Below are 27,945 nucleotides of genomic sequence, written 5' to 3'. Positions count from 1 at the left end.
ACAGCGGATCCCCTACAGGAGTCTCAGCCGCCGCGTCTTCAAAGCAAGCCACCCGTAGCCCCCTCCCCCTCCCGCACCCAACCCGGTGGTACGCAGCTCAACGCATACCGTATTGCTGAATGTCAACGGTGCCCACGCGCCCGTTAATATCCATCTCCTGAAAGATATAATGTAGGCTTCCGAACTAGACATTGCGCTGTTACAAGAGGTGCATTTAGCAGCGCTACGTCGGATAGCAAGATACGACTTCTGTGCCTCTCGTAAGGTCGCCTTGGCCGTGGAGTGGCATCTTGATTGACGACATCATGTATCTCCCATCTTATGGCGTTTACGATACTCTCCACGATTGTCATTCACGTCTATGCACCTTCTGGTGCCGGGCGTCGGCGTGAAAATGCGCGACCTTGTGTGGAGATTGCCCCACTGTTCTTATGGCGACTTGAACGTCTCTTTCGAGGGGACTTTAGCTGCGTACTCAGCCGGAAAGATCAATACCCGAGTTTTACAACGTGCCAGAAGCTGAGACTCATTGTTTGCGATCTAGCCCACTGTGCGCAGAGACCCGGGATTCACGTTTCACATGAGCCACTCGGCAAGTCGGTTACACCGCGTTTATGTCTCCCGTGGACTGTTTGATGCGGTGCTCGATGTAGAGCCCTGGTCTTTGTTATTCTGACCACTGCACATACATCTGTACACTGCTTCTTCCCCGCCAGCAGGTTTGGAGGGGTCGGCCACCATGGAAACTCAACACTCCGCATCTCGAGAACCACGATTGTTGCCAACGTTATCACTGAGACGTGGACAAGCGGCGAACGGCGTCCCTGATCATAAGCGTCAGTGATGGACCGATGTCTGGAATGTGCTAAACCGACGCTCCGTCGCATGTTCCTCATGTACAGCAGGGCACAGCCACATCACAGGCTTACACTACGTCAGCGGTCTCCACGACCTTGATGGCACAGCCACCTTCCCCAGAGTCCGCAGCTCGTGGTCTCGCGGTCACGTTCTCGCTTCCCGAGCACGGGGTACCGGGATCGATTCCCGGCGGGGTCAGGGTTTTTACCTGCCTCGAGATGACTGGGTGTTTGTGTTGTCTTCATCATTTCATCATCATTCCTGAAAGTGGCGACATTGGACTGAGCACAGATTGGGAATTTGTAAGGGCGCTGATAACCGCGCAGTTGAGCGCCCCACAAACCAAACATCATCACCACCACCTTCCCCGGAAGTGCAAACTGAAAGCACTACGGTTAAGGTGAAGCTAAAACTATTGCTCACTGGAAAATGCAATGGGGCTGGGGTGCGTCCCCGCAACCCAACGCGGTGTGGCGGGAGAATTCATCCATACATCATATTGTGCACCACCGCAGGCACTGCAGACTAAACTTAGTAACGTGCGCAGCGGGTCACCTGCCAAGAGAACATAGTCGATAGCTTTGTCAAACATTATTTGGCCGAGCGGTTCTAGGCGCTACAGTCTGGAACCGCGCGACCGCTACGGTCGCAGGTTCGAATCCTGCCTCGGGCATGGATGTGTGTGATGTCCTTAGGTTAGTTAGGTTTAAGTAGTTCTAAGTTCTAGGGGACTGATGACCACAGCAGTTAAGTCCCATAGTGCTCAGAGCCATTTGAACCATTTTTGAACCATTATTGCCGAGTGTACTGTGCCGATGATGGGGCTGTCCTGGACTTCGATCTTGTCGCCGTGGACTTTCCACGCGCCCACACGGTTGAGGAGCGGATTACGTGACCTCCGAGGTAACTACTGCTATCTTCAGGGGTGTCCTGTGCAAGTCGCCAGGCGTCGATGGTCTCTAAACTAAATTTTATCGTACGTTTTTTGTCTCATGTCTACACGAGGGACGAAGGTGTGTAATGATCTGATCACGTCTGCAGCCGCGATTCAAATGGTTCAAATGGCTCTGAGCACTATCGGACTCAACATCTCAGGTCATAAGTCCCCTAGAACTTAGAACTACTTAAACCTAACTAACCTAAGGACATCACACATCCATGCCCGAGGCAGGATTCGAACCTGCGACCGTAGCAGTCCCGCGGTTCCGGACTGCAGCGCCAGAACCGCACGACGGCCACCGCGGCCGGCGCAGCCGCGAATCCCCAAGCTTTTGTTGGGGGTATTATTGTTACCGTTCGTAAACCGACACCTGGAATTACGACGCCACACTATCGCCATACCACCTTATTAAATACTGATTACAAGATTTTTGCGCGGTTACTGGCGGCGAGCTGCAGATCCGTCTTATCACGAGTCCTCTCCACCGACCAAACGCCGCCAGGTGGCACAGTTAACGTCCAGACAGCCACTACAGACTGTCGTGACGTGATTGCGCCGACAGTGCCGTGTAGACTTCGTGCGGCGGTCGTAGCCGTAGATTTTAGCAGCGTGTTTGACAGGGTGCGCCATGTGTTTCTACACTACTGGCCATTAAAATTGCTACACTAAGAAGATGACGTGCTACAGACGCGAAATTTAACCGATAGGAAGAAGACGCTGTGATATGCAAATGATTAGCTTTTCAGTGCATTCACACAAGGTTGGCGCCGGTGGCGACACCTACAACTTGCTGACATGAGGAAAGTTTCCAACAGATTTCTCATACACTAACAGCAGTTGACCGGCTGGCCATTAAAATTGCTACACTACGAAGATGACGTGCTACAGACGCGAAATTTAACCGATAGGAAGAAGATGCTGTGATATGCAAATGATTAGCTTTTCAGTGCATTCACACAAGGTTGGCGCCGGTGGCGACACCTACAACTTGCTGACATGAGGAAAGTTTCCAACAGATTTCTCATACACTAACAGCAGTTGACCGGCGTTGCATGGTGAAACGTTGTTGTGATGCCTCGTGTAAGGAGGAGAGATGCGTACCATCACGTGTCCGAACTTCATAAAGGTCGGATTGTAGCCTATCGCGATTGCGGTTTATCGTATCGCGACATTGCTGCTCGCGTTGGTCGAGATCCAATGACTGTTAGCAGAACATGGAATCGGTGGGTTCAGGAGGGTAATACGGAACGCCGTGCTGGATCCCAACGGCCTCGTATCACTAGCAATCGAGATGACAGGCATCTTATCCGCATGGCTGTAACGGATCGTGCAGGCACGTCTCGATCCCTGACTCAACAGATGGGGACGTTTGCGAGACAACAAGCATCTGCACGAACAGTTCGACGACATTTGCAGCAGCGTGGACTATCAACTCGGAGACCATGACTGCGGTTACACTTGACGCTGCATCACAGACAGGAGCGCGTGCGATGGTGTACTCAACGACGAACCTGGATGCACAAACGGCAAAACGTCATTTTTTCGGGTGAATCCAGGTTCTGTTTACAGCATCATGATAGTTGCATCCGTGTTTGGCGACATCGCGGTGAACGCACATTGGAAGCGTGTATTCGTCATCGCCATACTGGCGTATCACCCGGCGTGATGGTACGGGGTGTCATTGGTTACACGTCTCGGTCTCCTCTTGTTCGTATTGACGGCACTTTGAAGCGTGGACGTTAAATTTCAGATGTGTTACGACCCATGGCTCTACCCTTCATTAGATCCCTGCGAAACCCTACATTCCAGCAGGATAATGCACGACCCCATGTTGCAGATCCTGTACGGGCCTTTCTGGATACAGAAAATGTTCGACTGCTGCCCTGGCCAGCACATTCTCCAGATCTCTCACCAGCTGAAAACGCCTGGTCAATGGTGGCCGAGCAGCTGGCTCGTCACAATACGCCAGTCACTACTCTTGATGAACGGTGGTATCGTGTTAAAGCTGCATGGCAGCTGTATCTGTACACGCCATCCAAGCTCTGTTTGACTCAATGCGCAGGCGTATCAAGGCCGTTATTACGGCCAGAGGTGGTTGTTCTGGGTACTGATTTCTCAAGACTATGCACCCAAATTGCGTGAAAATGTAATCACCTGTCAGTTCTAGTATAATATATTTGTCCAATGAATACCCGTTTATCATCTGCGCCCGCATCTCGTGGTCGTGCGGTAGCGTTCTCGCTTCCCACGCCCGGGTTCCCGGGTTCTATTCCCGGCGGGGTCAGGGATTTTCTCTGCCTCGTGATGGCTGGGTGTTGTGTGCTGTCCTTAGGTTAGTTAGGTTTACGTAGTTCTAAGTTGTAGGGGACTGATGACCATAGATGTTAAGTGCCATAGTGCTCAGAGCCATTTGAACCATTTTTTTATCATCTGCATTTCTTCTTGGTGTAGCAATTTTAATGGCCAGTAGTGTATGTTCTGTCTTAGAAAGCATCGGTTTCCGTGCCCGGTTCATCAGCGTCCTTCGGCGGCTCTTTAGCGGCGTGCATTCGTTGGTCCAGGTCTCTGGGCGTGTGGCGGATCCGTTACCGATCCAACGGTCAGTCCACGAAGTCTGCCCCCTCTCCAAGCACCTTTATGCGGTGGCGCTGGAGCCACTCATAGGTCTGCTGACAGCCAGTTGCCTGGACTCACCTTCCGCAGTTGCGTCTTTCGATATCGAACATACGCAGATGGCCTCATGCTGCTGGTTCGTTCTCGGGAGGATGTCGTATATATCCTCGACAACATTTCGGCTCTTGGGAGGGCGGCTAAAAGTGTGATGAACTTACGCAAATCCACGGTGCTGTCTGTTGGTCGCGAGCTACCCACGGAAGATCTGGCGCCCCTGCCCTGTGTCCAACGTCTCCGCTATCTAGTGATCACTTTAACGTAGTCAACGTGCCGTGCCGGCCGGAGTGGCGGAGCGGTTCTAGGCGCTTCAGTCTGGAACCGCGCGACCGCTACGGTTGCAGGTTCGAATCCTGCCTCGGGCATGGACGTGTGTGAAGTACTTAGGTTAGATAGGTTTAAGTAGTTCTATGTTCTAGGGAACTGATGACCTCAGCTGTTGAGTCCCATAGTGCTCAGAGCCATGTTGAACCAACGTGCCGTACAGCGGCGGTCAACTTTGGGAATTGCCCGTACGATGATCAGTCACAACTCGCTAAGCTGCCTCGATCCCTTGCGGAGAGTTGCCTACCTGAACGCCTGTATGGCATCTAGAACAATTCATATTACGCAGTTTTTACCGATGCCGATTACGATAGGACATAGTATTCAAGCTATATTCGGACTGTTTCTAACGGGTGGGTACATCTTCAAAGTCCGCTGTGACACTCGCCCCCTCCCCCCCCCCCCCTTTCCACGTGCAGGAAGGCTTGGTCTTACGAGCGTACGCTATCGTGCGGCGGCACTTCACATGGCCACAATGTACAAACAATAACGCGGTGTCGAGGCTTCCATCACGCACCATTTACTTGCCAGTGTCCCTCTCCCCGCCGGTCCCGGTCGGCAGCATCATGCCCGCGTTTGTACACACCACGCATTCGTCGCGGGACTCAGTTATACTCGCACCGATTGCCCACGAACGCGCCGGCCGCGGGCAAAGGATTTCTACGTCCTTTTCTTGCATAGTGTCGCCTCTAACGTCGTAGGACGCAAGTTCTAATTGTTGCGATGGACTGATTTGGCGGCACAGCCATCACAGTTCCTTTCCGTCGCATATCAGGTCGACCTGGTATTTTGCGACGTGTGGGAGTATCCGACTGATCAGCGACTCCGTGGCATAGAACTGGCGGACTCTCTCCTCTGCGCCGTCTGTCGTAGTGTCGACGGTGATCATCACCAAATGGCTCTGAGCACTATGCGACTTAACTTCTGAGGTCATCAGTCGCCTAGAACTTAGAACTAATTAAACCTAACTAACCTAAAGACATCACACACATCCATGCCCGAGGCAGGATTCGAACCTGCGACCGTAGCGGTCACGCGGTTCCAGACTGAAGCGCCTTTAACCGCACGGCCACATCGGCCGGCGATCATCACCGCTTCAAATGTATAGCCGTTGCGGATGTCTGGTTATTTGGGCGACAACTGGTCGCGTGTTTTCTGCGAGTGCTGCCGCATGTTATTGACCCAGAGTCCTTTCCTGCCACAACGTCTCGGGCAGTTCTCTAAAAAAAAGAGGGCTGGACTTGGCATATCTACACTCCTGGGAATTGATCATCGTACGGGCAATTCCCAAAGTTGACCGCCGCTGTACGGCACGTTGGTTCAACATGGCTCTGAGCACTATGGGACTCAACAGCTGAGGTCATCAGTCCCCTAGAACATAGAACTACTTAAGCCTATCTAACCTAAGTACTTCACACACGTCCATGCCCGAGGCAGGATTCGAACCTGCAACCGTAGCGGTCGCGCGGTTCCAGACTGAAGCGCCTAGAACCGCTCCGCCACTCCAGCCGGCACGGCACGTTGACTACGTTAAAGTGATCACTAGATAGCGGAGACGTTGGACACAGGGCAGGGGCGCCAGATCTTCCGTGGGTAGCTCGCGACCAACTGACAGCACCGTAGATTTGCGTAAGTTCATCACACTTTTAGCCGCCCTCCCAAGAGCCGAAATGTTGTCGAGGATATATACGACATCCTCCCGAGAACGAACCAGCAGCATGAGGCCATCTGCGTATGTTCGATATCGAAAGACGCAACTGCGGAAGGTGAGTCCAGGTAACTGGCTGTCAGCAGACCTATGAGTGGCTCCAGCGCCACCGCATAAAGGTGCTTGGAGAGGGGGCAGACTTCGTGGACTGACCGTTGGATCGGTAACGGATCCGCCACACGCCCAGAGACCTGGACCAACGAATGCACGCCGCTAAAGAGCCGCCGAAGGACGCTGATGAACCGGGCACGGAAACCGATGCTTTCTAAGACAGAGTATACACTACTGGCCATTAAAATTGCTACACCAAGAAGAAATGCAGATGATAAAGAGGTATTCATTGTGTAAGTAGGCTGTTTATGTTTTCTTTATGTAGGTAGGCTGTTTATGTTTTCTTATTGGCAACGTTACGTAGCGCTCTATATGAAAATCACTGGCTGTGCTGTGTGCAGTCTGTGGCTAGTTTGCATTGTTGTCTGCCATTGTAGTGTTGGGCAGCGGCAGCTGGATGTGAACAGCGCGTAGCGTTGCGCAGTTGGAGGTGAGCCGCCAGCAGTGGTGGATGTGAGGAGAGAGATGGCGGAGTTTTGAAATTGAACTGCTATATATATTATGATTATTAAGGTAAATACAGTGTTTGTTCTCTATTAAAATCTTTCATTTGCTAACTATCCCTATCAGTAGTTAGTGACTTCCGTAGTTTGAATCTTTTATTTAGCTGGCAGTAGTGGCGCTCGCTGTGTTGCAGTAGGCTCGCTGTATTGCAGTAGTTCGAGTAACGAAGATTTTTGGTGAGGTAAGTGATTTGTGAAAGGTATAGGTTAATGTTAGTGAGGGCCATTCCTTTGTAGGGATTTCTGAAAGTCAGATTGCGTTGCGCTAAATAATATTGTGTGTCAGTTTAAGCACAGTCGTGTATAATTTTTTCTAAGGGGACGTTTCAATTGGACAAATATACACTCCTGGAAATTGAAATAAGAACACCGTGAATTCATTGTCCCAGGAAGGGGAAACTTTATTGACACATTCCTGGGGTCAGATACATCACATGATCACACTGACAGAACCACAGGCACATAGACACAGGCAACAGAGCATGCACAATGTCGGCACTAGTACAGTGTATATCCACCTTTCGAAGCAATGCAGGCTGCTATTCTCCCATGGAGACGATCGTAGAGATGCTGGATGTAGTCCTGTGGAACGGCTTGCCATGCCATTTCCACCTGGCGCCTCAGTTGGACCAGCGTTCGTGCTGGACGTGCAGACCGCGTGAGACGACGCTTCATCCAGTCCCAAACATGCTCAATGGGGAACAGATCCGGAGATCTTGCTGGCCAGGGTAGTTGACTTACACCTTCTAGAGCACGTTGGGTGGCACGGGATACATGCGGACGTGCATTGTCCTGTTGGAACAGCAAGTTCCCTTTCCGGTCTAGGAATGGTAGAACGATGGGTTCGATGACGGTTTGGAAGTACCGTGCACTATTCAGTGTCCCCTCGACGATCACCAGTGGTGTACGGCCAGTGTAGGAGATCGCTCCCCACACCATGATGCCGGGTGTTGGCCCTGTGTGCCTCGGTCGTATGCAGTCCTGATTGTGGCGCTCACCTGCACGGCGCCAAACACGCATAAGACCATCATTGGCACCAAGGCAGAAGCGACTCTCATCGCTGAAGACGACACGTCTCCATTCGTCCCTCCATTCACGCCTGTCGCGACACCACTGGAGGCGGGCTGCACGATGTTGGGGCGTGAGCGGAAGACGGCCTAACGGTGTGCGGGACCGTAGCCCAGCTTCATGGAGACGGTTGCGAATGGTCCTCGCCGATACCCCAGGAGCAACAGTGTCCCTAATTTGCTGGGAAGTGGCGGTGCGGTCCCCTACGGCACTGCGTAGGATCCTACGGTCTTGGCGTGCATCCGTGCGTCGCTGCGGTCCGGTCCCAGGTCGACGGGCACGTGCACCTTCCGCCGACCACTGGCGACAACATCGATGTACTGTGGAGACCTCACGCCCCACGTGTTGAGCAATTCGGCGGTACGTCCACCCGGCCTCCCGCATGCCCACTATACGCCCTCGCTCAAAGTCCGTCAACTGCACATACGGTTCACGTCCACGCTGTCGCGGCATGCTACCAGTGTTAAAGACTGCGATGGAGCTCCGTATGCCACGGCAAACTGGCTGACACTGACGGCGGCGGTGCACAAATGCTGCGCAGCTAGCGCCATTCGACGGCCAACACCGCGGTTCCTGGTGTGTCCGCTGTGCCGTGCGTGTGATCATTGCTTGTACAGCCCTCTCGCAGTGTCCGGAGCAAGTATGGTGGGTCTGACACACCGGTGTCAATGTGTTCTTTTTTCCATTTCCAGGAGTGTATATGGAAATGCTCATCACTCGTGCCTCGAATTTTGGCAGTACTTGCAGACTGCACATGCTGAGGTTGCGCGCGGTCACCGTTATCGCGCCTGTTTTGCCAATCATCTCAACAGCTTTTTTACCACGCCCCCACTAAGCTGTAACGTTCCCGGTTCCCGGCGTGGCAGTTGCCCGCCCGTTTCGGAACGAAACATGGCACCCCTACCACTTGGACTCCGTCCGCCTGTCATCCTTTATTGCCTTGCGGGGTTTTCAGGGTTCTGGATAGATAGACTAGTTTTAATTTGTTTCTCCAATGTCGGCATGTGCAAAAAAAAAAAAAAAAAATGCCGTATGAGGGTGCAGCTCGGCAAATGGAGTGAGGAGGCACTGTGGTCAGGCCTCGGGATTACATCCCTGCCCACCTTGTCTCCTCCAGCCTATAGCTGACTGTGACCTTAAAAAATAAACTTGTTTCACAGCACTGAGAAATTGTAATTAGTTTGTCACTTTAAAGAGGAAAAAAGTTGTAGTTTCGAGTTCCTCTGGTGGAACTAATTTGTCTCTTTTATTTTCTGTATGAGTCTCGGTCCGGCACACGGTTTTAATTTGTCGGAAAGTTTCAGATCGCATCTAGGTGTAAAACGTGTGCCAACTCTGATATAAACAAATGATCTGCAACATTTTGAGATAGTTCTACAGCAGCAACCAGCATGATCACAGCAAGGGACAAAAGATTATGGCCAGATACAATTAGTGTCAGTTGTTCTTACAGCGTAGATAGTAGCGCACGAGAGTGTCCAGCATTTGGCTCGGGTTCGATCCTTACTACCGTCCCACGTCCAATTTTTGTATCGTTGTCTTGTTACGTTCAAGGCCACCAGCAAACAACACGTTTGTCGATACCGTCTCTTGCGGGCCACTTGAATTTGCCCGCGCAACGCCCTGATTGCCTAACTTCAGTGCTGATTAACTCGGAAACGGCGAGACATAACGAATTTTTTTTTATCATCAATTACTTCTCAGCTCAACCTGCCCTGTAACACCCTTGCAAGTTTTCAGACTGTTTCTGACCACCCTGTATACACTACCTGAAATTTAAAAAAAAGTCAAGCACTAAGAAGGGGAGAGAAAACGGTATGAGACTTCACGGGTTGAGAAGATGTATAATGTTAATGCAATGACTACAAAATCGAGTCACATTTACAAAGACATTGGCAGTATGTGCCAACTTAATGTTGCAAACACTCTGGCCTGGATGCATCCACCGACTCGGTTGGGAAGGCTGTCATAAGGCCGCTGTATCCTCTCCTGTTTCTAGATACGGGTATCGGGAAGAAATAGATGTCCCACATATGTTCTGTCGGGCACAGCTCTGGGGATCTTGTTGACCACGGGAGTACAACAATATAAAGCAGACAGTTCACAGAGACACGTGGCGTATGGGAACGAACATTGTCCTATTGAAAATGGCACCATGGTACCGTCGCATGGGTGGTAACACATGAGGACGCAGGATGTCCGTGACTTGCCAGCGTACCGTCTGAGTTCCTTCAAAGACAACCAAATGTGAATGAAGTCATACACGATGGCTCCGCACACTGTGACGTCAGAAGTAACATTCCGTGTCTCTCAAAAACACTGGAAGAATGGGACATATTCTGGGTAACCATCACACTAGCCGACGTTGGTCACCGGAGGTGGCACAGAGCCGCGACTCATCGATGAACACAATGCGACACCATTTATCAGCAGTCCACGCTTCCCAGTCACGGCACCAGTCCACATGCAGCCGTTTGCGTTGTGTTGTTAAAGGCAGCCTACGTATGGGATGCTAATTCCGTATTCCGGCTACTGTTAGTCTCCGACCAATGGTGCGCGATGATGCAAAATGTTGGAGGGAGTCCATTACTTGTACTCTACTGGCAGGCGTAAGTGTGAAGGTGTTACGGTGTATTTAGTGCCCAATATAGCGATTCCTCCTTGTAGTGGTCAGACATGGTAGAATGAAGTCTTGGTGGCGGTTATGCCTGCTCCCACGAAGTACAACTTCGAGCCACTGTCACATTCGAATGCCTTACAGATCTAGATATTGCACCTTTAGACCAGCCGGCCAAATGGAGACCCACGATCAGCCCCCTTTTCAAACTCTGTCAGGTACCGATAACGCTATCTCACACGAGTACGCAGCATCTTCGTGTTCTTCACAGTGATCACTCAACACTTGTTCTTCACGTCTCTGATATGCCCTACCAAGCCTGGTAACAAAACTAAAGACGAGAAACACTAATGCTCTCTGGTGGCCATTCTACTTGTCACAGAGAATTGAAACTAATCATTTGCATACCGGAAGATGGTGTGTACGTGTACGAAGTTACATTAGCACCCCGGCGACGCCTTCTGAGAGCCTCACTTTTTCTTTCGGGCAGTATCGCATCAACATGGTGGGGTTCCGGCTCACTTTGTACTCGATATTAGGAAACACACTAGGGTAAATATTTGGCAACAATGGACTGGTCGCAGTGGTTCTGTTCTATGTTCGGTTTGACATTCTTCTGGGGTCGTGTGAAAAACCTAGGACACGATATTCCGGTCGATACAGAAATCGATCTGGCTGCTAGGATTGTCGCAGATGCGTGAATTCTTGAGTGAGTAAGACAGTCGCTGTTAATTCTTCTGTGATCATGATGATCAACGTCTTGAATAATACCTGTAATGGAATAGTTCTTCCTTTGTTACATACTGTACCGTATGCTGACACAACACACTGAACACACTGTGATAAAAGTGCACGTTTCGTCTGAGGATTGTCGTATTACTCAGTGTTCTGTGTTGCACATTTTGTTGGCTATATATTGCACTGTTGAGAACGTATTTTCACATAAATGAAGGCAACTGAGGAAACAAACTGAATGAATCATAATTACATTATTTATCTGCAGCTCACCATCGGAAATCACGGGTCGTTATACCACAATATTCAGAAAATATCCCTGAACAACTTCTGAAAATTTGTCGATGTAGTTTAGATTCACAGCTCTCGTTTCCTTCTGCAGGATATTCTAATACTATTCTTTACCCAAATAGTTGCTCATTAGCCGCATGTTTCTATTTGCACTGATTGTGGGAAACGAGATTTCAGGAAAACTGATAAAGGCTTCTAGAAAATTACTATATTGTCATTCTCTTTGTCGGTATTGTATACTTCTTGCTAAGAGTGTACTTCGAGATTGGCTTTAGATATCTAACACTGCAAGTTGACTCATTTATACAATATTGTAGTACCTGCGTTGTTAAGGAGAACGATGCAGTGTTCCTTCGGCCATTGCATCGCTCTTCTTAACAACACAGTCACTGCAATATCGTATTAATACGCCGATATCAGGTAACAATTATCAATTAAAATGTCCTCCCCTGTACGGAATTACATAATGTTTGTACGAGTATAGACTGTGACGCAGGAACGACGATATATGAAAGTCTTGGTCTTGCTCTTATACAGATAGCTAAAGCGTTTAAGGTGACCGTTCGCGTAAAGTGAGTCCCGATACAGAACAAATTTTCATTGTCATCATTCCCATTTTACAGCTGGTGGTTCTTTGTATTCGCAACTGCGAATACATTTCATGACTCATTCATCTCAATATTTTTTCTTCCTTGAGGTATGATTACGCATAAATTCCGTTTAGTTTTAGTAATATATGTGCACTATGACCTGGCAGAACATTTCCAATTTTTCTCACATTAAGCCCCTTAACTTGAGAAAAATGTGCACAGTCCAGTCACACTGACGTCACCACCTGTCTGAAAAACCACCTTTTGCGCCTTGGACGTGCAGGAAGACAGCCACTGACGTTCTAGAACGTACCGACGGGGATGTGGAGCCATACTGACTTCGGTGACGTGGACAGTTGCGCTGCATTTCTCGGTTACGGATTCAGGACGTGGTCCCATATATTCTCGATTGGACTTTAATCCGTGGAATTTGATGGCCAGGAGAGTAGTGTAAACTCATCTTGCTGCTCTTCGAACCACGTACGTATATTGCGAGTTGTGTGACACGTTGCATTGTCCTGCTGGTAGATTGTGCCGAGGAGAAATCAGACTGCATGTAGAGGTGGACATGTTCCCCAAGGATAGATGCACAATTTTGTTGATCCACTGTGTTGTGTCTAGACAAGACAGTCTAGACACAGGGTGAGGTTACCGAAAGGGCACGCGTCAACTCACACCGACTGGCGTGAAGTCTAGAACAGGATAAGTAATGAATGCTAATAAGAAAAGTACGTAGCTTGTATAATACTTATCTTTATTCCATCATTGTGGTACATCGCTATTGACGATACAAATTAGACTCTCTCCAGATAGGGTTAATGGCGCCTTGCTAGGTCGTAGTCATGGACTTAGCTGAAGGCTATTCTAACTGTCTCTCGGCAAATGAGAGAAAGGCTTCGTCAGTGTAGTCGCTAGCAAAGTCGTCGTACAACTGGGGCGACTGCTAGTACGTCTTTCTAGACCTGCCATGTGGTGGCGCTAGGTCTGCAAGTACTGACAGTGGCGACACGCGGGTCCGACATGTACTAATGGACCGCGGCCGATTTAAAGCTACCACCTAGCAAGTGTGGTGTCTGGCGGTGACACCACAAACTGTGCCTTCCAGAATGACGACAAAACCTAGGGAATGCTCCCTCCTCCAGTCTGGACCATTTCGACAATTGTTGCAGCGTCGTACAAGCCAATGTGATTCATCTGAAGAGGCCACCTGTCGCTACTCTGTGGACGTCCAGTTCCGGTACTGGCGTGCAAATTCCAGCCTTCGTCGCCGATGAAAAGCAGTCAGCATGGGTGCGTGAACCTGGCGCCTACTGCGGAGACCCACACGCAGCAATGTTCGCTGAACGGTCGTTGAGGAGAACCTGTAGGTATTCCCTTGATTCATCTGGACGGTCAACAGCTGAACATCTATTCTCCCGTACTCATTTTCGTAGCCGTCGTTCACCTCCATCTATGGCCCGTGGTGCACCTGAGTGTCGGTTTTGATAGCGCCATTTCGCCAAATATGATATATTTTAATCACAGCAGCGAGCAAACAGTTCACAAACTTAGCCGTTTCGGAACTGCTTCCATCCCTGGACCGAAATCCAATGATCACGCCTTTTTAGACGTCAGATAAATCGCTCCGTTTCCGCATTACACCAACGATTGCACTGTTTTCCGCGTCTCCCCGACACGCTTTATGGGACATCCGCTGTTAGTGCTGCCACCTGGCGTCATTAGATGGTTATTGCACGTTGACATCAAAAATATGCGGTAAGTCATATTAGCGTGAGTGGACCGTGTGTGAAGATGTTACTAATGTTACCCTGCGCACTACTCCTGACTCCATATCACTATATTACCACTAGGTGATTGAGAGTGACTGCAGTAATGAATAAGCACATCTGTGACAAAAACGACAACTTCAGTCTCGGAAAGTAATTCTTAGCGAGGAGGGTTTTGACCCTTACCGAGCTAAATGTTTACCATACCCACAGTAGTTTTACAAAGATATGGGTTGGCTTAGAGTCATACAACCAGTTGATGATCCTTTGCATTTAAAGTTTAGAGCAATTTTAGAGAATGACGTCACAGGGAGGGGAAAAAGACGAAGAAATGAAATAAAATTTGAGTGCTTTTGATAAACTAAACAGGCTTTTCAAATGTGAAGGATCATTTGTTTAACAATCGTCAGTTGAGTACCTATGCACCTGTTAACCCACTTTCCGCACAGACTTAAGGAAGGATCGAAATGGTGTACATAATTTTTTTGTTTATTCCAGGCCATTTGTTGGTTTCCTCTCTAGGTGAGGCTAGGCAGAAAATTTCTAATTTTCAACTACTAATATTTAACAGTCGCTATAGAACACACGAATAGCTCAAGAAATACGGAAGATGAAGACTTTTGAAATTATTCATTTATGGTTACAACATTAAGCAATGCGAAAGCCTGTAATGACAATGCTGCTGAAGACCCTTCATGAGAAGAGAGTTCCTATTGCGAGTACTTGCTTGTTGATCAGTTTCCGGTACTACATCAGCGTTTGCTTCGCCAGCATTATTAGAAGAGTGAATGACAGAAATCAATAATTTGGTGCAAGAAACGTCGATTCCGCGCAGCCGTTCACTTCCGTGCTAAAGTCAAGACTGCTATTTACCTTCAGTTTGAGGAACATTGCAAATATAGGAAAGGTATTAGCTACAGCAGAAAAGAGGCGGCATTGACACAAATGCGGCAGTAATATCATAAAAACATGAACTATTTGTAAAGTAAAAAAGGAACATATTTGATTCAACGAACAAACTAAGCACAACGACATCAAAGTTTGTTTCCCTCGTATCTGTCGAACCATTTGTTCTTTGTACTGGTGCGTCACGTAGTAGCGAAGTCGGCTAACTACTTAATGTAGCGTGGGTCTTGTAATGTTCAATATCAGCAGCAGATGGCAGGACAGGTTGCGTGCTTCGCGGCTTGACGGTAGATGGCTCTGCGCGCAGCCGAGCTCTTTCAGCGCAGCCGAGCTCATTGCCCACAAATAACAGTTATTTCATCGTAAACGTGCGGTTAGGTGCAGTCAGATGGTACATCGCCAAGCGTGAGGAACGTTAATCCGACCGCGGCGCGTGATGACGGGAGCGTCAGTCGAGCGACAGCAGTGACACTGCCCGGTACCTTTCTTCTGTAGTGCAAAAGACATTCAACTTGCCCGCAACAGCGCAGACGCTTTTCTTTCTCGCGCGCCGCATGGTCCAGCCACCAACAGCGGGCCAAGTTTTGACAGTAGACGTCCGTGCGGTTAGAGCTGTGTCGCTGCAGAAGACGCGGAAGTCGAAGTAAATGGCAAGGTAACTTACTATTTTTTTCTAATTACGCTGCTGGACTTTGTTGCTTATTTTCGCGGAAAATTTTAGGCGCCTTCCAGTTAACAGGTGTTTCAATGACAGATCATATTAACTGACGTAACAGGTGTTTCCCGCTGCATCTGTTGTACCTTCGGGAATTTCTGTTCGTCGAAGTTTCGCCGTTACGAAGACTTTGCCGACTATGAACAACCTGTTGTCACCCGTCATAGTCAAATTCTTCGTTGTTAGTGAGTGCGCTCAGTTTTCATAACGAAAGGAGAATGATTTCCCTGTGTGCTAGAGAAATCACTAAGACCATTTATGCAGGATTATTTGCTTGGGAGTGTGACATACGAAGGAAATAGTTGCTACTGTCGTCCAGTGGTCGTAGGAATTGAAGTCACCGTCGGAGCGCCCGTAGTGCCAGCGTGTGGCATTGTCAGTAGCTGTCAGAAACGCGCTTCCTCTTAATATTGTTTTTGATCTTACGAAGAATTTTATTGATCAGTAGCGCATACTGAAGCCAGTTTGTTAGAACGCTGGAAATAAAATCGCTACGTGTGCTTTCAGCCACCGCGAAATAACCCGCTCGACTAAAAGGGCGCCGGTAGTTACCTCGTAGACGTGCATTTTCTGTTTAGAGTGTAATGTTATCGCAGAAAGAAAACGAAATCTATGTGGGTTCTGTGCATTTCGTACCGGGTTTAGTGACATAGTTACAGAGTTCCGAAGAAAACAATCAAAAATTGTGTTGTTACGTGCGAGTTCACGCTGCAACACTGCAACTGCTTAGCTACTACGGCAACAAAGCGCTCAAGCGAATGCGTAGTTGTAATCTGCAAACACATGAACCTTTTCCAGTTTTTTTGCTACGTCGTGTGCAACGATAACGATAGGCCAGCGTGATCGCAAGGAATAATGAATGACAAACGTATGCGCGGGTTTAGTGACATAGTTACAGACAACAACAAAGAAGTAAAGTTGCAGCAAGGATCAGTTTATGGTTAAAGTTCGTCTTATAACGCGAACAATATGTAGATCTGTATACTGGACATACTATCAGTACTAGCTTTAAAAGTCTAATTACTCATACGTATAGCTAATATTACGCGGATACCTCATTTTATTGTAATTGTATACTCCGAATGAGGACTCTTAGCAAATAGATGTTATCGTGTAAATCTTTGTTTTGGGAGAAACATTCCCTACATGTGATGTGTGTACACTTCCAGCATAAATAACTAACTTTTATTGTTATCGAATTGCATTTTTCATTTGTATTATAAACTATGTTTTTTTAAAGAAAGAAAACAGAGAAAGTTTATAGACTATGACGTAATGGACTAACCTTCACACACAGGAAGCTCATTTCTGCCTTCCTTTTAGGGAGCACGAACCACGTAATGCATTATTAACTAACACACAACGAAGAAAAAACAGGACCAGTACGTATTTCCACCACTTGCAGCTGGAAAGTGATGTCTTGCTTATTACTGAAGCTGTCAATTAAACGGATTGTGAACTCGAGACATTTGTTGCTTATAAAGATTTTTCTGTTTGGAATTCTGTATTTCTGGACCCAACAGAAAAATTTTTACTTATATTGGTTAAAAAATGAACAATTTCTTTAGTGCGTAGCATTAGTAGTTGGGAAACCAGCATGCAATCGATAGCGTCGTAAAGTCTCACAATAATGTGCTGTTAATTAGAAAAATAAAAGCTCTAGTACATTGTAAATCCTTTGCAAAAAGTCAAAATAGTGTGTCAAATATGTATTCTTTGCGTCTGATTTTTCCTAGTCAACCGGCTGTGTATTGGAAGTCGCCTACTGCTACTGTTACTGAAAAAGAACTGTTCAAGCATCAGCATCATAGCTTGATTTAGTTAATGAATTTTTTTTTTTGAAGATGTTTGCGGCACTCATTCAGGATAGGTAGCGTTCTGTTTTCCGTTGAAAGTATGTAGACAAAAAATGGCGTTACCTGCAAGAAAACTGCAAGGCCTTGCTGGGTAGCCTAGAGTAACGGTGCTGCCAGCCGCAGGCCGGTCTCAGCTTTTGCAGGGCTCGGCCCTGGCATTTAAGGAAACGTCCAGCGCTCTGCTGCTCCAGGGCAACACAGCCCATCAGTTTTATTATTTATTCAACAACAACTGTTCATTATTTGTGCCCACCCCACCACTCTCTCCTATAGCATGGCTTGTCTATTTTGACTTAAGTGTTCTAGTGGTTTCCGTAAAGCACTCAGGTCGAATCTAAGGAAGCTTCCTTAACTCAGTGTTACGGTCGATGATTTCTCCCACGCTTGAAAAATCTATAAGTGAGCTCGTTGTCAAAAGGAGAGTGGTCATATCAAGGAATTTCGCAAAGGTGTGCTTCCAAAATTATTTTTGATATTGTCTAGACAATGCAGTATTCTGCATCATGTCTACAGCTTCTGATCTGTCATATAGTTGTTTACGCATATTTCCAACGTTCGAAAAGCCTTTCTCTGTCAAGCAATGTTTAACCTCCTCCTGAAATTTCACAGTAAATTTCAGGCGGTAGCTGCCAGTCCGAGAAATGGAAATGCTGCTTCTCCGAGTAACATTTAAACATCGGTGATATTCAAGAAAGAGTTATTTTTTTAAATGACAACATTGCCACCATTTTACTCTATGCTTTTTATTATTTCGTTATCATGATTTCGAATTTTTAGCAGTTATCAAGGACAACTGGGGAAGATCCCGATATATGTCACATGTCGGCGTAACGTCGTAATCTAACATTACAATTCACATGTTTGACGATGACGTGTTAGGCAGACATGTCTGATATGTACTGCTACCTTTCCCAGCTGCCCGTGGTAATGGACCATACGCCGAAATCACGTTCGTGCAAATAATAAAAACATACAGACTACTGCGACAGTGTTATAGTTTAAAAACTTAATTATGTTTGTCGTCCCCAACAAAGGAAAATTTATCAGCTAGTTATAATTTCTATTTGCTAAATGCACCGACGGTGCGATCATAAACTTCTAAATTAAAAGTATGTTGTAGTTGTAATGTTCAATTATATTTGCATGATATGGTACTGAGTATTCATGCAATCACACCGTGCAGTTCGCGTGCGGAATGATTCCATGAGATGTGGGCTTTGCAGAGGAATCACAACGGCATCCACTTGCAAACACCTGAAACCTATATCAGTGTTTCTGAATGAATATTTGAACCACGTTCTTTCTGAATAGAAATCAACCGCTTTAACCGCTACGCTTAACAACACGATTCTCATGTCTCAATGGTACATGTTTTAGGAAAATTTCAAATTTTCAATTGAATTTGTTAAATATACATTTTAAAAATCTGAACTAAACAAAAAAACAAGCGGAAACAGGTAGAAAACTAAAGTAAAGGCTACCAGGGTAAAATTTGATAAGGTGGTCTTTCTATCAGACACTACTGCATGGAAACTTAACGCCTCGACAGCCCTTATCATAAAGCCTACAACTTTGATAGATTTATTCATTCTTTACGTTACTTCGGTTTCGCTGTTGAATCTACACCCACTAGTCAGTCTGGTTCTTGGTTTCGTTTCTGGAATACCCTCATCTGTTAAAGTGTAATCTTAAGCTCAAGGGAGTGAATTCTGTCTGCGAACTGTGTAAGCGATATTCCGCGTATTTACGTACTTAAATTGTGTGCCTAGAATTCTTTTCAGTTGGTTTGATGATGCACAGAAGAAAGTTATCTTCAACTGATTTTATTAGTCACTCTGTTTAAATGAAAAGAGATATTTAATGTAGATAACCATTTCTCCCCAATATCGATTGACGGTGACGATCATGGCCACTGGACGAAGTTTTCAGCAATAATATTTTGTCAACATCAGAAACGTGCTCGACTGTTTCAGGAAGCTTTTCGTAGGGATTATATGAATACAAGGAATTAATTTGAATATTATGATACTGATAAGAACAATAATAATAATAATAATAATAATATTTTGTTAGTATTTTAATAAACAAACTTAGATTACATAATATTCAGTTTCAAACTCAATCATAATTTACACATTGTCACTGAAAGATAGTCCCATGTTTTTGCCAAAACCAGTGTCTTAACTGAATTTGACCTGTCAGGGCCTGTTCAGTGTCCATACCTGGTGAATTTGAGCATCTACTCAAATGGAAGCGTCTCACTTCCTAGAAAATGCAACCGCCATAATTTTGTTTAAGTAACTCTCTGACTAGTCTGCAACATAAATTTAAGCAGCTCACTTCATCTTTAGCAAGTGTCATCAGTTTTATAGCGATGAGGCTCCACTGGTGTGGAAGGTAATTGCAATTTCATGGCAACGACAGTTTTTCAGCGATGAGGCGCTACTGTTTTGGAAGGTCTTGTAATTTCGTGGCAATGGTTTCTCCAATAGCATCAAAATAATATCCAGCATGATGCTTTTTACAGATGTTATCTGGCCGTTATCAGAATTTAATTTCTCTATTTAAAATTTCTGTCACAGTTGCGTATTTTATACTCATGACTAGTTTCGAACGTAGCTGTTTATTTTCTGACCAGTCCTGCACTGAAGTGCTTATCGACGCAAAACCTCGCGATATACTCGGACAACATTGTTACTACAATATCTGTTGTAAGACCTGTTATATTATCAAAGTACTTCGGTGAGGTTTTCCGTCGATATGCCCTTAAGTACAGGTATGGTTTGAAACTGAGTGGCTACGTTCGAAACTATTCTCGAGTATAAAATACACGAACCTGTGACAGAAATCTGAAATAAAGAATTATCAAATTTAAGTTGCTGGTCCTTTCCCAACAAAATGTTGGAACTGCGTAAAATCTCATTTGCCAGAGATGACATGCTTGAACGTTTCCTTTGGATATTAGTGTCGATCTTCAGTTGTGTTAAGTCTTGTATTTCTTTTTACCTTTTGATATTGTTTCCATCATTAAATTCTTTACACATTGAAGACCAAAGACAGGACTCGCTGTCGTAAATTTATATGAATGGGTCCGTGAATGCAGTGGAAGTTACGACATTCAATGATTACAGATTCCTTGGCAGTAGAAAGATTTCCGGAGCTGAAGGTCGCCAGAGGCTTGGGCACACACAGCTTGTTTGAACTGCACAGCCCCGGGCTGTAGGCAGGCAGCAAAAAGCTTTCTGGTTCTGCCGTCTTCCGACGCAGAGACTTCCTTACAGACGTTGGGAAAAGCCTCAAGATTTAAACTGCTTAGTCCAAACTGTGAGCACTGTCCGTATGTGTGTGGCGGCTTTTATAAGCTCAGATGATTTTTTTCTGCTGACATCATTATACAAACTATGAAAATGCAAATAATAAAAAAATGCATCTTTTCTCTCATTTCGTTCCTTAACTGTGCCTTTGCGCCTTCACGTTGATCAGATTAAAGCTCCCAGCGTTACCGTCGCGGTGAGATCGTTAGGGTAAATTTGTTTTAAAATGGAACTTGTCACACAGGTGTCGTGTGTGCTGCTAACGCATTCCGTCCCATATCTACCCACCATAGTATCATCTGCCAGAGCTGACTTGCCGTCGCAGATTTTGTGTTCGCGTTTTTGAGGCTTTAGAGAACCTCTAAATAGTTTCTTAACTGTAAAGGACATGTCACCCTGTTGGCGTTCGTCTCTTGTAAAAATCACTTTCTTTCGATGTATTGCACGTTTTTAGGGTCTTAGATAAAACGCGAAATACTTCCAGTAGGATGAAGAAGTCTTCCTTTGCAGCAATTCTACCGTTAACGTTGGAAAATTAGGTGCCCTTTTTTTCGTAAAGTTATTTTCATGGCCTCGGAGGTGTCATGCATCGGATGCCAATAACGAAGAACTGGTCACACTGTGTATGACCTGTACCAGATTACACACGTGCAGTCCTCTCGAAGCATATTGAATCGCAACTTCCCGTAAAAGCTTAACAAAAATGTTGCTAAGGATGTAAACCTGTAAGCATTAGTGGTTCTTTTTTTTTGTACACGATCGATGCACTTTGGCAGATTAATCTAGTATGGACCCCACTAGCCTACCCAGTATAAATAGAAGCGTTTTATTATTGGCGTTATTTGTCGACTGCCTATAGCCTCTACGTAACGTCACATTCATGCTCTTGATTGCAGACGCCACAGGATGAAAGGATAAGAAGGTGCTTGTCTTAGATGACCTAGTATATACGCTCCGAAATAAAAATTTTTTTTGGTTTAACGCATGTTCTCCTGAGAGAAAACAGAGCTTTCATTACACATCAGTACTCTCAAATGCCGAGAGAACACCAGTATAAAAATTGGCAACAGTAATTCTTTTAATGTGCTATTGCTATTACTAAACGCAGTTGAAGGGTGTCTCCTGCTTAATTGAAGTGCCTATGCCGTCGTAGAAATGTTGGTCATGCTATGCTGTCTCTGTGAAACAAAACTGGCAAAACAGCTCAGCATTCACACGGGTGTGTGAAAAAGTACCTGAAATCGTCGCTTGGAATGGTCGGCACGTCGTATCCGGTCGGCTTCTAAGCGTGAATACGAACAGACGCAGAACAGCGGACGCCAGGTCTCTGGCGAATGCCTTGCAACGCGCATAGACAATTCAGTGTTGGGATATAGCACAGAGAAACTACAAAACCGCACACCGGTGATAATTTCTACACTATGTGATCAAAAGTATCCGGACACCTGGCCGAAAAGACAAGTTCGTGGCGCCCCCATTGGTAATGCTGGAATTTAATATAGTGTTCGTCCACCCTTAGCCTTGATCACAGCTTCCACTCTCTCAGGCATACGTTCAATAAAGTGCTGGAAGGTTTCTTGGGGAATGGCAGCCCATTCTTCACGGAGTGCTGCATTGAGAAGAGATATCGACGTCGGTCGGTGAGGTGTGGCAGGAAGTCGACGTTCCAAAACATCCCAAAGGTGTTCTATAGGATTTAGGTCAGGACTATGTGCAAGCCAGTCCATTACAGGGACTTAACTGCTGAGGTCATCAGTCCCCTAGAACTTAGAACTACTTAAACCTAACTAACCTAAGGACATCACACACATCCATGCCCGAGGCAGGATTCGAACCTACGACCGTAGCGGTCGCGCGGTTCCAGACTTAAGCGCCTAGAACCGCACGGCCACACCGGCCGGCAGTCCATTACACGGATGTTATTGTCGTGTAACCACTCCGCCACGGGCCGTGCATTATGAACAGGTGCTCTTTAGTGCAGGGAGATGCAGTCGCCATCCCCCAATTGCTCTTAAATAGTGGGAAGCAAGAAGGTCCTTAAAACATCATTATAGGCCTGTGCTGTGATAGTGCCACGCAAAGCAACATGGGTGCAAGCCCCCTCCATGAAAAACACGACCACACCATAACACCACCGCCTTAGAATTTTACTGTTGGCACTACACACGCTGACAGATGACGTCACTCCACACAACGTTTTTCCACTGTTTAACCGTGCAATGTTTACGCTCCTTACACCAAGCGAGGCGTCGTTTGGCATTTACCGGCGTGATGTTTGGCTTATGAGCAGCCTAACTTTCATAGTACTTGCAGTGGATCCTGATGCAGTTTGGAATTCCTGTGTGATGGTCTGGATAGATGTCTACCTATTATACATTACGACCTTCTTCAACTGTCGGTGGTCTCTGTCAGTCAACAGACGAGGTTGACCTGAACGCTTTTTTTCTGCACGTGTCCCTTCACGGTTCCACTTCACTATCACATCGGAAACAGTGGACCTAGGGATGTTTCGGGGTGTGGAAATCTCTCGTACAGACGCGTGACACAAGTGACACCCAATCACCAGACCACGTTCGAAGTCTGTGAGTTTCGCGGAGCGCCCCATTCTGCTCTCTCACGTTGTCTAATGACTACTGAGGTCGCTGATACGGAGTACCTGGCAGTAGGTGGCAGAACAATGCACCTAATACGAAAAACGTATTTTTTGGGTGAGTCCGGATACTTTTGGTCACATAGTGTATGTGAGGTAAGAACTCAGGCTGTCGAAGAGGCTTATGCCCGTAACGCGAGGAGTGTTATTCCTGCAGCCTAGTGAATACAATGGCAAACCGCAGCGACATTAAATTTTGCCGTTAAAGTGAAACTGAAGCTATATTCTTGTTACAGAAAGTTATGCCTCCCTTTACTTAGTCAATGTCTGCCTTGACTTTGTCAAAAGACGGGAAACATTACTGTTCCAGTGAAAGATCAGAGAGAAAGAACTCAACAAAAATGAGAGAGATGTTGTAGCGTCAGAACGATATTGACGTATCGCCGTTATTGGAAAAGTTTCCGGTCACGGACAGGCATCCAGATATCAGTTTCGCTTTCGGTAAGGTTACATTTTTTCGTCGGTTGAATTACGATCTCATTACTTTAACGTTATAGGAGGCAGCACACGCTGAATACGATATAACTTTAGCTACAGTTACGTCAGTACGGCGCGCGCTCTAATTTATTTCGTACGTGAAATTCTTTGGTCCCTAACGGCTCGACACCGAGAAGTGGAACCTTACTTTTTCGTAGTTCATCAGCTACTGTCATATGACAGGAATTTATCATTTAAGAAGTAGAGGTCATCCAATAAGTTTTCTACGGACACCGGAGTGCTTTGATATGCATATAATTGTAATAACATAAGAATTCAAAGACGTTATTTATTTTACAAAAAGTTGCGGGAAGTCCAATATGTAATGGTAAAACAATAGTTTAGTTTCCGGTATCAAAAAAATTGCTGATGGCAGTAACGACCTTTGTTTACTTAATCTTGCTCACGGAACGTTTCGGGAAATTTACATTTTAGGTGTGCTTCTTAATTTCATTATGACAGTTTGAATGTAGTTTTTGCTGTGTGTACAATACTGCTGCGTGCTGAAAGCTTAACTATAATTCGAACACACAAGTATTTCTCGTGCTGACAGTTATTGTCCTATCGATATTGGTAAAATATGCAAACAGTTTCATTTACGGAAATCAGAGTGCCCTGTTATGTAGAAATTCAGGTATGATAATCATTACTTACACTGTCCACTTACGCACGGAACACCGGAAAAATAAGCAAACTACACCCAGCATTTGGTGATGCATATCAACAACATAGATGTTAATTTCTTATTATACGGACCATTTTTATTGAGGTGAAGGATATTATTCGTACTTGTTTATATAACAACTACATGGCTAATTTTAATTCAAGCGCAGTAATAGTGATTCAGCTTCGTGGCTGTAGATTAAATTGCTTTAAGAAATACAGTAATCAGGTAATTTTTACGTGACTAAAAAAAGTCATATAAAAAGCGGCTGAATGCTGTATGTGTTAAGGTGCTGGCTGAAAGTTTCATTTGTTTGATTGTGTTAAACAAAATTACTTGCACCCAAAATACTCTCAAGAATCCCGTGAAAGAATCTAAGTCCTTAGCAATTCCGCTCGAGGTTAATATATCCCTTCTGAATCTCTGTGAAAAACCTGAAAATTGTAAAGTTGTGTGTATAGTTTTCTCCAAACACTAGAGACATTTCCCCGAAACATTGATCCAAAGTTCGTCCTCCAATTGTCGAACGAAGAGGTGATCGGTTAGGACACAGGACTTAAACTTGAGGGTAGCAAGACTCAAATCTCTGTCCAGCCATTCAGATTTAGGTCTTCGACGATCTTCTTATGTTCCTCAATGAGGATATCGGAATGGTTCCTTTAAAAGGACCATGGTTGATCCTTATCTAGCTGTGCCCATCCATAAAACAAAAACATCCGCCATCTCCTCTTTTGGTGCTATTCGCCTCTGGAATAAAGTACCATGCACTCTGCGCGCAATTCAGTGTCATGTTGCTTTTAAGAAGTAGTTTCTGTCACCCTCATAATTAACGATTATGACCAGCCCCTTTGTCAAAGATAAGTACAGATGCTCCTGTTTTTTTCCTAGTTACACTTAATCCTCTTTCCATTTTTCACTCAGTAACGTCTTTTCCTTTTACATCCACATCTACATACTCCGAAACCCACCGTACGGTGCGTGGCGGAGGGTACTCTGTGCAACTACTAGCCCTTTCCTGTTCCACTCGCAAACAAAACGAGGGGAAAACGGCTGTCTATATGCCTTCTTGCGAGCCCCTAATTTCTCTTATCTTCGTGGTCCTCACGTGAAATGTACGTTGGAGGCAGTAGAATCGTTCTGCAGTCAGTTTCAAATGCCAGTTCTCTAATTTTTTTCAATAGTGTTCCTGGAAAAGAAAGTCGCCTTATCTCCAGGGATTTCCATTTGGGTTCCTGAAGCATCTCCGTACTACGTGCGTGTTGTTCGAAACTACGGGTAACAAATGTAACAGCACGCTTCTGAACTGAACTGTTACGATATCTTCCTTTCTCCTTTTCAGATTGACACTTTCCTAAAATTCTCCCAGTGAACCGAAGTCGACCATTCGCCTCCTCTGCTACAACAGTCCTTACATACTCGTTCCATTTCATAACTCCTTGCAACGTTACGCCTAGATAGTTAATCGACCTGACTGTCTCAAGCCGCACACTTCCAATGCTGTATTCGAATATTGCGGGTTTGTTTTTCCTACTCATCTACATTAACTTAAATTTTTCTACATTTAGAGCTAGCTGCCATTCATCACACCACCCGGAAACTCATTTTATATCCTTCTACAGCCACTCAAAGACGACACCCTGTAAACTACAGCATCAGCAGCAAACAACCGCAGATGGCTGCTCACAATGTCTGTTATAACATTTATGTATACAGAAAATAATAGCATTCCAATCACTTTCCCGGGGCGCTTCTGACCGTACCCTTGTCTCTGGTGAACACTCGCCGTTGAGAACAACGTACTGGGTTCTATTACTCGAGAAGTCTTCGAACCACTCCCATGTACGGGAATCTATCCCGTATGCTCATACCGTCGTTAACAGCCTGCAGTGGGGCTCCGTCTCAAATGCTTTTCGGCAATCTCTGAATATGTAATCTTCATAACTTGTATCTTCTCTTGTTCCCCCTCCTCTCGCTCTTCCAGCCTTTCCCTCATGCCTTCTGCTGCTAGACAGCGCTCGTTGTTTGAATGTACTTTCCTGTAATTTCTGTTGTTGTACTTCTTATTAACGAATATAAAGTATGTTCTTTTGTGGACTACAGTGAGCTCTATATGTTGTATTCCGCATTTGATATAATTTATTACATGCTTTTCGCAATATACGCTATATTATCAAAAGTATCCGAACACCTATCAACGGACGTTAATATGAGGTGTGTCCACCCTTCACCTTTATGACGGCTTGAACTCTGATGGGGCCATTTTCAGTGACGTATCTGAATGTCTGTGTAGAAATGGCAGCACGTGTTTCAAGAGCCGAAACAGGAGAAGTTAACTACGTTGGACGCTGGGGTATGGAACTAAGTCGACGTTCTAACTGGTTCAAATAGCTCTGAGCACTATGCGACTTAACTTCTGAGGTCATCAGTCGCCTAGGACTTAGAACTAATTAAACCTAACTAACCTAAGGACATCACACACATCCATGCCCGAGGCAGGATTCGAACCTGCGACCTTAGCGGTCGCTCGGTTCCAGACTGTAGCGCCTAGAACCGCACGGCCACTCCGGCCGGCGACGTTCTAACTCATCCCGAGCATGTGCCGTTGGGTCCATATTGGGACTCGGGGCAGGCCAGTCAATTTCTGAAATGTTATTGTCCACAAACTATTGTCTCATAGACGTTGATTTATGATAGGATGCATTTTCGTGCTGATACAGTCACCGTCTCCGCTCCGCTCCGTTCCTTTACTGTACGCATTGCTTTAAAATTTATTAAGCGCAAAAAAGGGACCTCACACTAAGCACGAAAAATATACCCTTAGCATAATACCACCTGATCCTTACGTCACTGCTGGCACAACACATGAAGACAGGTAAAGTTCTCCAGTCCTTTCGCCGAACCCAAACCCTTCCATCTGATTGCCGCAGTTCTATAACGTGATTCATCACCCCAAACCACTCGTTTCCAGCCATACACTGTACTGTGGCGCCGCTTTTTAGGCCACCTCAAAGTTCGCTTAGGACTGACTACAAAAATGTGTGGCTTATGATGAGCTGTTCGAACTTGCACCCTATTACTTTAAACTTCCTGCGCACAATCGTTGTTCTAGATGGACTCATGGCAGCACTTTGGAACTGGCGCCTGATTTCATGCAATTTCTTCACAACCCACCTCCGTAACGC

The 27,945-nt window shown here is 45.9% G+C and overlaps 1 protein-coding gene across 1 annotated transcript in view; it reads left to right on the top strand.

Annotated features, from left to right (window-relative positions):
• The first annotated feature begins 15,478 nt into the window (after nt 1-15,478).
• The window catches only part of LOC126183604 (homeotic protein female sterile), a 543,174-nt gene continuing 530,707 nt past the window's right edge, over nt 15,479-27,945 (top strand). The window contains exon 1 of the mRNA XM_049925715.1: nt 15,479-15,742. The gene's annotated coding sequence lies outside the window, so the exon portion shown is untranslated. The remainder of the gene's footprint in view (nt 15,743-27,945) is intronic.

The sequence above is a fragment of the Schistocerca cancellata genome, chromosome 4 (genome assembly GCF_023864275.1).
Source record: "Schistocerca cancellata isolate TAMUIC-IGC-003103 chromosome 4, iqSchCanc2.1, whole genome shotgun sequence".
NCBI lineage: Eukaryota > Metazoa > Arthropoda > Insecta > Orthoptera > Acrididae > Schistocerca > Schistocerca cancellata.
Note: the sequence above shows the minus strand (reverse complement) of the source record. Positions and strands in the feature narration are given on the sequence as shown.